The sequence below is a fragment of the Balaenoptera borealis genome, assembly GCF_965194805.1.
Source record: "Balaenoptera borealis genome assembly, chromosome: 10".
Classification (NCBI taxonomy): Eukaryota; Metazoa; Chordata; class Mammalia; order Artiodactyla; family Balaenopteridae; genus Balaenoptera; species Balaenoptera borealis.
In genome coordinates, this window is record NC_138874.1 from 70,934,596 (window position 1) to 70,947,009 (window position 12,414).

The 12,414-nt window shown below is 51.4% G+C and overlaps 1 protein-coding gene across 6 annotated transcripts in view; it reads right to left on the reverse strand.

The window, feature by feature from the left end:
* Positions 1 to 12,414, reverse strand: part of ARHGAP22 (Rho GTPase activating protein 22) — a 203,929-nt gene that overhangs the window by 76,592 nt on the left and 114,923 nt on the right. The window contains exon 5 of one of the 6 annotated variants that reach the window (XR_014248941.1): positions 12,224 to 12,265. The exons of the other annotated variants lie outside the window; for them this stretch is intronic. The gene's annotated coding sequence lies outside the window, so the exon portion shown is untranslated. Of the gene's footprint in view, positions 1 to 12,223; positions 12,266 to 12,414 lie in introns of those variants that run through there. 6 annotated transcript variants of the gene reach the window in all.

A 12,414-nucleotide genomic window follows, 5' to 3' on the forward strand; every position in this document is an offset into this window, starting at 1 on the left:
CATGGTCAAATATCCTGTTGTAAAAGTTTTGATTGAGAAATACCCAAGAATGAAATCGATAACAACAGCTGTTGTCTTGGGGAAATTTATACCAATGACCAATGGATTCTCTTTTGATCTTAAATAAAAAAACACACACTTTTCTAATCTGGAAAGTCAGAAAGCTTCTTCACAGGTAGCTTGTAACAGCTAAACACACACAACATGCACGTGGACACACACACACCCCCCTTGGAAACAGATGTACTGTGGCACTGCTATGACAACTCAATCACAGTCCAAAGCAGCACTTCTTAAAGAGTGTTCAAAGATATGGATGCCATGAGATGCTCTATGAAAGGCAGGTTCCCTGGGCAGAAGTTCGAAGACTGTATCTACCATCCACCTGAATTGGAGATGCACAATTGCACCGATGTGTTGAAAGTTCTGAGAAGTCTTGCAGTGAAAAACCTTCCAACCTTTAATAACTCATGACTTCTAAGGTTATGGCCAAGGGAAACCTGCCCCCCTGTTTATAGCAGAACTCATTTGGAACAATGGTCCAAACTGTCTCCTGCCTAGCCGGACTGGCCACATGGGTTCAAATTTGTTAAATAAGGCAACAACATTTAAATATTTGGAGATTTTACATTAAAAGACCAAATGTCTGCCCTCTTTGACCATCCTTCCTGCCTGCCAGTGGCTGGCTGCCTGCTCTGGACAGGGCAGGTACACTCTGGCACCCCAGTGCTGCCTAGCCCTTCTCGCTCCAGGCTTGGCCAGCTCTGCTACTTTAAATGGGCTTTGGGACTTTGTGGGCCCTTCAGACTGGGTCCCTGCTCCCGGGCTGCTGTGGCCAGCTGTGCCTTAGGGTGGGTTGGGAGGATGGGGGCAAACTGGGTAACACTCCTACAGCAGGCCTGTTCCTCACATGGACAGTGTAGCCTGGGGTCCATAGTCCCCAGAAGACAACCCTAGCAGGAGATGTCCCTGGCTCCCTTCTGGGGCTGCTAGTTGAGTAAGTACCTTCCCTAACCAAGGCCTTGCAAATCCACCCTTGCTTGTGGGACTCAGGCTCCACCTCCCTGCAGGGTTTACTGAGAAACTGTCAGGAAAGACTAAAGCTGCTCCAGCCGTGCCAGGCCCCAGTGAAATCCTTCCTGCTCTGCTCTGGGCTCTGGCCTGACCTCAGCCAGCATGCAGCCAGACCCTGCCCTCTGAATCCTATGGAGGCCCTGGCTACTGCAACAGCCAAGACTTGCTCACCCTCAGTCTCTTCCCTCCAAACGTGAAGACGCACGTGCAAAATTCTTTTTTCTTTTTAAAATCAAAGTTAGGAAAACTGTTGCTCTGGAGCAATGAGAACCATGAAAGTGTTCATATTTCACTTGGGCTGCAAAAAAGCTCAACCACAGATACTATCTTATGGCCAGATTAACTGGGCTCTTCTCTTTGCTCTGTATGACCTGTTCAAATGTAGGGTCCAATTTAGTTTTGCTATATTTAATACTCATGTTATAAGCTACCTCAAACCCTTTGTGAAACAAACCAATACATTTGTGCCATTCTTATCATCACCTGGACAAGAGTCCTTCAAGCTGCTTGACACATTCAAACCTTTCTTTATCAGGATCCAGAATATACTTTTCAAGGAACTGGGACCTGGCGCCCATCCTGGTAAAGCCTCCGCTGACCTTACAGTTTAAAGGAGGCTTCCCAGACTCACCTTGTCTTAACAGTCACTTAGGGAAGTCCTTAAACACACAGCTTCTCAGGCTCTTCCCCAGAACCTATGCAGAAAGAAGGTCAGGATGGGGCCCGGAAATCTGCATGTTTAATAAGCGAGGGACAGGTGGGTTTTAGGTTCCGGCGAGCTTGGGAAGCGCTGCAGTAAAGGGTTGCATCACTACGTTTCTGACAATCAACAGGGATCGTTTCAGTCAGTCAAGGGTTAAGTTAGAAGGGCCACTGCCCAAAGGAGGCCGGACCTCATTAGCAGACAACGTCCTCGGCGAGTTTCTCGGCTTGGAGCCCTCCCCAAGCCCGCTGCATTCCACAAGCAGCTCCCCTCGAGGTTCCGCCGCGACTTTTGGAAAACTCTGAGTCAGGGCCCCTGGGTACAAGTCTGTGACAGAGGCAGGCGAGGAGAATGAATGGCCCTGCTCCGGGGCGGTTAAGCCGCAGAGGCGGCACAGGGCGCAAGCCAGGCTCCCTCTGCAGAGGACCTGCGGGCGGGGCCGGGAGCCAGGGGTTCCGCCGCCCCAGCCCTGGACTTGCAGGACCCGCAGCCGGCGCTCACCGTCCGCTCCGGACCCCACAGAGCGGGCGCTCCCTTCCGCTCGGCTCCCCTCCTAACCCGGGGACGGACCCTAACCCCCAGCCGGGTTCCAGGAGGAGCCCCCGTACGCGCCCTCCAAAGTTCGGAGACTCTGGGGGAGTTACAGCCACCTCTGAGCCCTTTCCAAGGCGGAGGAGGCAGGTGTCGGGTGGCCCAGGGGGATCCCGCGGACAAATCCCCGAGGCGGGACTGGCGGCTCCCAGCGGCGGCTGGAGGGAACCGGCGGCGCGCGGCGCACGTGCGCGCCCGAGAGTTACCTTTGGGCGCTCGCAGGTGTCCCCTCCAGTCTTTGCAGCAGCACAGCCCCATGGCAGCCGCCCGCGCCCGCCGCTCGGCTCCGCTGCCTGGCGCGCCGCCTGCTGCCCGCACCCCCGGGGCGGCTCGACCGACGTCCGGCCGGCGGGCAGTGTCCAGCCCGGCGCGGGGCCACCGGCCGGGCAGCTGCCTCGCCCTCACGCTCCGTACCGGTCCCGCTCCGCGGGTCTCCCGGCCTCCGGGCAGACCCTGCTAATCAATAGGAGAACGCGCAGATCGCGCCGGCCGCGCCGGCCGCCCGCTTTTATCTCCGCGCGCCCGCTCCCTGCCCTCGCAGGCGCCCTCCCCGCAGCCCGTTACTCTCCCGGGGCGCCGAGCTGCGCGCTCGCGAGGGGCCACCAGGGAGCGCTGTGCGAGCCGCCGCGGTCTGTAGCTCCCTCCTCTATCAGTTGGGAGCCGGCTAAGGGTGGGGGTCGATGCTGGCCGACCGCAGACCGGAAGGAAAGGTCCCCTCGCTGTGCAAGGGCGGCGCCGCCCTTCCCCCAGCATCCTCTAAGTAGTCATCTCATGGTGACTTGGGGGGCGTCTACCAGGGCCACCCTGCTCTCAGTTTTCCAGCTCACCTGCACTCCACAACTGTGCAGTTGCCCAGATTACCCCCCAGACCTGTCTGGGTTACCTATGGACTAGTGACGTTGGGTAAGTCACTTCCCCTCTGAGACTGTTCTGAAAAGTGAAGGAAACGACACCGTTTCAGATGTCATTTAGCACAAATGAAAGGTTTGATGGTATCAAGTTACGCAAACACTTTGTACTCAGTTTTCTCATCTATCAGATGGAAAGAATAATAGAACTGCTTCATTGGATCTTTGTGAAGATTAAATGAATATTATTCATTTAATCATTAAAATGTTTTAGGACACAGCCGGCATGTTGCTAAGTGCTTTGTAAGTGTGAACTATCATCATCATCAAGTATTGGTGAGGATTTGGGCAAATGGGTACTTTTGCCAGGAGGGTTTGCTTTGGTGCAATCTCTCTGGAAGGTAACACTCAAGCTGCTTATTAAAACTAAAAATGCTAAGACCCTGGGGCCAAGCAATTGCATTTCTCAGCATGCATTCAGCCCACACCCCCAGGAAAACCCGTACCAGGCTCCTCATTGCAGCCCTGTTTGTAACTGCAAAAAATTGCAACCAAAAAGATGTTCATCAGTAAAGGAATTATCAAACACACTGGTATTTTCATAAAATGAAATACTATCAAAGGAGGGAGATGCAGCTGAATGTTCAAGATCTATGGATTCATAACACTTATGTAAAACACACACCCTCAGAATATGACTCCCCTGTATAGTGCCCACTCTATGCTGGGCACCGCTCTAGGCACTTGGGCCTGGAAAAATACTTGGGAAGAAAACAAAAAATCAAGAGTGGTTCCCTCTAGGGAGAGGGCAAGTGATAAGAATGAATCGAAAGTGGGTGTCAAGGGAATTTAGCCTTCTTATAGTGGTCTAATTTCTTAAAAGGAAGGCATATTTATTTACATATTATTGTGTAATTAAACAAGTAAGAGAAATTATTCCAACTGTCCGGCACAGAGTAGGGTTCTTAATATTAGGTTCTCTCTCACCCATCCAGTTCCTAGGATCTGTTCGTGCCCCTGAAACGGGCTGTGGTCAACCTCTGATGGCCTTGGCTTGACTGGGATTTTCTCCTTCCCTCCCCACCTCCATCCTGCCTTGAGAAAACAGACATGGTCTGGAGGAAAGCAGTGGCAAGGCCAGGCCAGAGGCAGAGGCTGCCTGTGGCATGGAGCAGAAGAGTTAATTGTTGAGGGGGAGGCTGGGGAAGGGAGGAAAGAATGACTTGGAACTGGGAAGAGGTTTTTCCAGGAGTTAAGTCTCATTCAAAGGAGAGATTAACAACAGTGGGACAGATTTCTGCTTCCCTCTCTAACTCTCCAGAAAGACCAGGGTGAGGCTTCTTCAGGGAGAGAGGAGGGTTGCCCCGCACTAGATCCGTAAAGAAAGATGTTTTCATTTCATGACATGAAGGCGGGGGTTACAGAGAGGGAGTAACTGAGAAAAAACAGAGAGACCTGACTTCTGGTTGCTGCCAAGTCATTTTAAACAGTTTTAGCACCAGGCAAGATCACTTAGTCACAGCGGGCTTAATGAGGCCCCAGGAATTCCAAGCTAGAGCTCCCTGCATTCAGGGAGAGCATGTGCGGGGAGTGAGCCCCCGGGTGATTGTCCAACGGCCAAGTCCTACATTTGGAAAGCAAGATTTAAAAGAAAACATCACAGCGGCCATTGTGGGCTGCTTGTTTATCTTTCTAAGAGGAAGTAGCAAAGCAGGATCATTTCAAATGAACCTATTATAGAGGGTCAGCATCCCCATTGAACCGTTCAAATATATTTGGGGATACTCAACTTTTCAAAGTGACTTTAAATATCAACTCCCAGGGCAGTTTACGGGACAGAACGCAAGGCAAGAGCTTATAATATTATTTCCTTGGGTTTCACACACTTTAAGTCCTGATTATATCGATATATTGTCTTTTTATAGTTTTCTAGTTGTGCATCTATTTCTCAAGCGGGGAGGAAAATAACGTTCACTATGTTTCCCACCATGTGCCAGGCAACTCACAAGTGCGATTATCTCAATTAACCACAGGACAACCCCATGAGGCACCATTAGATTAAATTTACAGAGGAAGAAACTAAAGTTCAGGGAGGTGAAGAGGCTTGCCCAAGATCAATGAAATGGTAAGTATCAGAATCAGGATGGATGGATGGATGGGTGGATGGACAGGTGAGTGGGTTGAGTAGGTGAATGAGTGGGTGGATGGGTGGGTGGGTAGATGGATGGGTGGGTGGGTGGGTGGACAGATAGATAGGTGGATGGATGGCATTTACCCCATCACGTGTAGAATCATGGGCTGCAATTGCAAAAGCATAGACTGAGCAAGGAATTCACCTGAAAAATTAAAATCCCTGAACATAGACCCCTGAATTGATCATGACCCCAAACCATCTTGAACTGAGCCAAAACGTCAGGATCACTCACCGCTCCAAGGCCTCAGCTGAGCTCAAGCCACTCTACTCCAGAAAACTGACCAGGGAGGTGGGGGCCCCTGAGACATCTTCCTGAGCTAGAAGGCCAACATCCTACACATCATGGGAAAGCAGAGCCAGAACCAGGGGGCGGGTATCCAGTGAGTACAATGAGCTCTGGGAGGAGGATCGGATGCCAGCTTTGGAGGACAAAGGCTCTGCGGGGCTGGGGCTACACCCACCCATCCAGAGCTCCACCTCCTGCTGCTTTAGTCCATTTCTCTGGGAGACTCAAAGTTTGGTGGTGAGGATATGGGGTTGTCTCTAAGGAGGCTGCTGCTGCTGGGATCTTAGCCCTCTGCAGCCTGAGCCCCTGGTTCCAGACATGCTCCAGGCCATTCAGGGATTTGCTTAGGAGTCTCAGGACCCGGCCTTTATACCCCTCTGCAGGAGTCTGGTTGCTCCTCCCGGCTCATACCCAAGGTACCCCTAGGGTGCCATCTCAAGGTGTGAGCTCAGCCCTAGGCAGCTCAGGGAAGAGTAGAAATGGGGACATGGCATCTTAGTCACAGGTGTAGCTTTGGGGGGCTGTGATGATCATTCATTCATTCTTTCATTCATTTATTCATCCATGTACCAAACGATGACTGAACACAACTGAATACCTGAGAAGAACAGCCCAGGGCTGAGCTCTGGGGAGGCCAGGAGGGCACCTGGGAGCTCTGGGGGGACAATGCCCCAGTCTGCTGAGGGTGGTCAGGAGAGGCTCTCTAGAGGAGAGGTCTCTGAGGTGAGAGCTGAGTGAGACATGAGGAGTCCAGCACCATAGGCGTGGGAATGGTCCTCCAAGGAGCATTGTTGGTATCATGTGAAGGAGCATGGTTCCAGGGTAGGGGGCAACATAGCAGGGCATTTAGAGTATGATGCAGCCTGTGATTCTGACTGATCAGCCTGGTGCTGGAGCGAAGGAGGGACTGGAAGGGGGCAACCGGGAGAAGGGAGGAAGCCTAGAAGGAAAAGGCATAAGGCAGGTGAGAGATGCAGGGCAGAGGAGACGGAGATCGGGCGGGACTGTGTACTAGTGAGGTGGCCCCCAGCGACCCACACCACCCAGGGCCCACGCCCTGTGTGCTCCTATCCCCTTGAATCTGGGCCACCCTGTGACTTGCTTTAACCAACAGAAGGTGACAGAAGTGAAGTGACTCTGGGCCAGCCCTGGGCCTAAATCCTAAGATGGCTTGGTAGCTTCTGCTGTTGTCTTCCAGGGAGAGCCACCCCCTTGTCAGCAGTGGGACTCAGTCCTGAGACCGCCATGCTCCGGGAAGCCCGAGCCAGCCATGCGGAGAACTGAGGTCAAGGCCAGCCACGTGACTGAGGCCGCCCTGGAGGCGGTCCAGCTGATACGTGTAAAGCAGTGACGAGCTATCCCTGCTGAGCCCTGCCCTCATTGCAGAACGAGAGCAAATAAACGTTTCAGTCACTTAGCTTTGGGGTAGTTTGTTATGCACTAACACAACTGAAACATGGGGGGCAGGGGTAATACATCCTCCTAATAGCCAGCACTGCCAGGCTAAGAGTGTGACATTCCATTCGAATTCAGAGCAATCCTACGTGTCCGGTATCCTCATCACTTCCACTTTAAAGAGGACACTGAGGCACAGAGAGGTGAAGTAATTTGCACAGGTAATTCACACAGCCAATTAGTGGCCTAGCTTGGATTAGAACCCAGCCTGCCTTGTTAAGGAGCCTCCACTCTTAACTCTGTGGTAGATAGTTGGAGGGAGAGGGAACAAACTTGGCAATGGATTCATGCTGCATAGGTCTAAGGCATGTCCGTAGGTGAGGCTCGTGGTAAAAAAAGACAGCCCCTGGGAAGTGCTGGACGGGGTCTGGCAGGAAGGCCATGTGAGGCTCACTGCTCACTTAGCTTTTCAGAGTAATGCCTGTTCCCTGGCAGCCCTGACACCTGGTTAGAGGGGGCTGCTTGAAGGTAAAAGCACTTTGTAGACCGCTTATTACAAACCTACCCCATACTGGCACTGGTATCTCACATTTAATTTTCACAGCAGCCTCATGATGGTGACATGTCATAATGCTCATTTTACAGGTGAGAATATGGACATCTGCCCAGGTTATGTGAGCTCTCAAAGTCACAGAGCTGGTAGGTGGGAGAGCCTGTCCTTGAATGTGGGCAGTCTGACCACCACGGGACACCTTCTTAATGATCAGCTCCCTGCCTCCTGCTTCTTAGGCCTGAGTCACCCTCTCTCATCTTCTCCTCCCATCACAGTTCTGATCTGTGTTAGGAGTTTGGCCAAAATTCAGTGTGCATATTATACTGCACGTACAACACTCACAGATATTCTGGAATTGGAAAGGACTTTACATTTTAATACGGCCTTCTCATTTTTCATGGGAAATGCGAAGTCCAGAGAGGCTAGATCCACTCCACATCAGGCATTTCTTGAGGGCCTACTATGTGCCAGGCACTAAAGTTGAGTTGGTGACAAGTTGGGGCTATCTTCAGTCAACTGCAGTTTTTGCTTTGAAACAAATAGATGTAGAGAAATGATAAGCAGAAAAGAGGCCTCACCCACCGTCTCTCAAAATAAGTTTTGTGCACTTTTACCACAGTGCATGGAAGCCAACTGATTTGGATTTAACTATCTGGCTAAACATATTAACTAGCTCCCTCCCATGCCCCCATTATCCCTCATCAACAGCATTGCTATTATTCACTTTACAGACTCATTGCTCTGGGTTCTTTTTTCTAAAATGAAGTATGTCACTTTGGGGAAGGTGGAGTCTATATGAAGCAAGCACACACTGCTTTGTGCTAGAGGAGGCTGTGGATCCCATAAGGAGTGGTATGCTTTTTCCTTTCTTTTAATGAGACATAAGTCTCATTTTCTCTTTTTCCTTTGGCTGCCAGGAAGCTCAGGGAAATTTTAAAGTTTGGCTTTGGCAAGTATGAAGGCACCAAAGTAGGCTTTCACATTTACGTTTTGTTTCCTGATTTTGCGTTTCTACTTTTATTTGCATTTTCTTGGGTCCTTCATTTTTATAATTATTACCATTGTGTTACCTTCATTTTAAGTGTTCTCATTAGAAGCCATTTCAAACCCTCTGTGGAATAACATAGGAGTATAAGTCGGTAAGTGGATGTAATACCTCCTGTTTTAAACGAGGAGTTGGTAAACTTTTTCTGAGGGGCAGATCATAAACATATTTAAGCTTTGCCATATGGTCTCCATAGCAACTACTCAACTCTGCCCTGGTAGCATGAAATCAACCATAGACAATACAGAAATGAATGGGTGTGGCTGTGTTTCAATAAAACTTTATTTACAAAAGCAGGTGGTAAGCCAGATTTGTCCTGTGGGCTTTATGTAGTTTGCAATCCCCTGTCTAGAAGACTTTTAGACCATTAGGAAACTGTTTCCTCTTAAGTTGGGAAGTACTTGGCTTAGAAAAAAAGTGAATTCCCATCTCTAAGAGGTGGGGATTCTGTCCAAGATGTCTAGTTTCCATTTCTGGGTGACAGATTAGGAAAAAGCAACTGCACAAACTGTCTGGACAGTTGGCTCTCGGGAGAGATCCACAGTGCCCGGGAGGGGTCAGTCTCTGATACAGTGGGCTCTGAAGTCTGCCAGCCAGAGCCTATTCTCCTGCACATTTGCTGTGCCCAGTCCTCAGGGAGGGGGGTAATGGGGGCAGGGCCCTAAGGTGCATGGCCAGCGGCTTCCCCAGCTCTGGCCAATGGGCCTTCAGCTGCTGCGGATGTTGTTTGTGGAAGGAATGTGTCTGCAGCTCCAAATTCCCACAGAGAAAGACAAGGGGAATCGTTGGGGAGAAATTCCTGGGCCACATTTTTCTTGCTGTTCATGTGGCCTGAAGCCATTGAACTTGGCCAGACTGCCCAGAGAGGGATTTTACAAAGCCCATTGTCCTTCCTGAAGCCTCACCCACAGCCCTGCTCCCACCTGCTCTTTCTGCCTTTCTTTCTTTCCTCCCCCAGCCCCAGCAGAAATGCAGCATGGGAAAGAGCGGGGGGCCAGGGCCATGGCCCTGAGGGCTTTTGCTCCCTGTCCAGGACTGACCGGCTGCAGCAGCAGCTCCTCGAAGGTAGGCAGGGCACTTCCTGGTGGCTGTGATGGCACCAGAACTTTCCATGCACTACAGGGGCATGGTCTCATCTGCTTGAGCAGGAGTCACCAAGTGGTACACTTGCTTCAGTAATAAGAGCAACACATATTGAGCATCTGCTGTGTGCCAAGCACTGAGCATTCTACATATATTTACTCAAACTCCACAAGAACACTATTACAACCCCCATTTTACTGATGGGGAAACTGAGGCACAGGGCTGCTAAGTGATTTACCTGGGGTCCCACAGCTAGTAAGAGACAGGATTTGAACTGAGGAGCCTGGCTCCAGTGTAGCTCTTACCTCTCCCTTTCAGTACGTGCGATCCCGTCAGCTCAGCATTCCATTACAGATACTGCCCTAATGGCGAGTCTCCACAGTATTAGAAAAATCCAGGTGACAAAGCGTTTGCATAGATAAGACCTGTGCACCTTTGAAGGTTCCCAGCATCCCCACGTGCTACAGAAGATAAGACCCTCTACCATGAGCTAGGCCCATCTGTTGTCTGGTCCGCTTGGCTGAGGGCACAGCACTGTGACCTGGGGGTTAATTAGTCCTCCTTGCGGTTGTCACCATTGCTGCTGCAGCTGCTGACAGTGGAAGGGAGTGACCTCAGTTACCGGGTGAGTCTCTGAGTCTTTGCAATGCACCAGCCTCCAGGATTGGCAATTTGCATACATTATATGTCTTAAGCACAACCACCCTGAGACCGAATGTAGAAAACCCCATGTCACAGATAAGGAAACCGGCACGTTAATCAGGTAATTAATGCCGGTTGCCATAACAAAATAACTGCAAATCTTAGAGCCTTAACCCTATAAACATTCTTTCGTGCTCAGGTCACCATCTCAAGTAGGTCAGCGCGAAAGGGGGGAGGGAGGAAGCTCTGCTCCAGGCGGTCACTCAGGGACTCAGGCTCCTTCTAGGACCTCAGCGTCCTCCCCTGGATCCTTTCCATCAGAGGAGGGAAGAGGGAGCAGGGAGATCTCAGGGAATTTTAGGGGCTGAGAGCAGCCTGCAGTCACACTGCCACCCACATTCCACTGTCCAGCGTTCAGTCATGTGACCCATCTTGCTGCGGGCGAGGCTGGAAAACTGTCTGCATGGACATAGGAAAGGGAAACGGGTTTGGCTGCCACCCTGGGGTTCAGAGAGGTCAGGTGCTGTGAGCGGCAGGTGGGCCATTAGATGCCCAAGCCTGTCTTTGGCCTCTGTACTGCCTTGACTGAAACTGAGTTGAATTCCAACTTCCACAATCTTGAAAGATCTTCTGTCTTTCAGTGGGGCAATGGATGGGGCCGAAGGTGCTGAAGGGCTGTGAGGATTAACTGGGACACTAAGAGAAGTAAGTGCCCAACAGCCTTCCTTTTCATAGTAGAGCTGCAGCCAGAGGTGCTGGGCAGGTGGAGGGGCGGCACTGGGAGAATCTCAGCCCAGAGGAGAGAGGTGGGGATGGCAGAGTCCAGAGAGAGGGGTTCAAGTACCTGTGCTTGCTGCTGCCACCTAGCTGTAGAAGGAGAAAGCACAGGACAAGCCGGCTTCGCGATTCTGGTTCTGGTGGGCAAGTGTCCAGGCCACTTCCATCCCATCCTGATGTCCATTAGGTTTCTTAGCAGAAGCTGGCCTTGGCCATGTGTCTAAAGCACAGATGCTGGGATGGGTGAAGTCCCCGTTCCCCAAGGTTTTGCTGTGGAAGCAGCAACTCTTCCAGGATGTTCTGCTCAGGCCTCAGCATTCCCCTCAGTCTGGAGGACTCCTAGCCTGATAAGGCAGGACCTCTGGGGTATGACTGTGGATGCCCTTGCTGACCACTCCCACAGGGCTGCCCCAGGATGGTGGGCATGGGGTGGGCATGGGGTGGGCCCCTCCCAAGCTGGCCTTGGTGTGTCAATGAAATTACAGGTGTGTGGGAACGGGCTGCTGGGCACCACAGAAATACCCCCGTGGGGAGGGAGAGGGCCACCAGGTCTCTCCAGGGACACACAGCACCTCTGGCACATGACATCTTGCTTGGGGAGAGGGTCCACAAGCTTCTAGTGCTCCACTCTGTCAAATCACACCCAGACACACACAATTTCCAGGGGCGAGTTGGCCTCAGATGACCAGGTCAGATCCAGTTCTAGCATTTGATAACTCCCAAGGACCACCGTTTCTCTTCTCCCTACTCAGTCCTAGGTGGAGCTCACTAACCCATGGCCACAGCACCCTTCCCACAGCCAGGCCTTGGTCCACCCAACAGGTGTCCTGAACACCAAATCCCAAGAAGAGTTTTTCAGACTATGGACTCCAACCCAATAGGGGGGTCATGAAATCAACTCAGTAGGTCTTGGCCAGTCTTTTAAAAAATGAGATAGAATCACAGAGAGTGAAAAATGCCAGTGGGCACTGCATATAGGAACAGTACTGTTCTGTGAAACCCTTGCTTCAGTCTGTGCCTGAGCCCTCAGGTGGGATGTAATGTTTATTTCTTGTCAAAAAAGTGTGAATGGGGCTTCCTTGGTGGCACAGTGGTTGAGAATCTGCCTGCTAATGCAGGGGACACGGGTTCGAGCCCTGGTCTGGGAAGATCCCACATGCCGCGGAGCAGCTGGCCCCGTGAGCCACAGTTACTGGGCCTGCGCGTCTGGAGCCTGTGCTCCG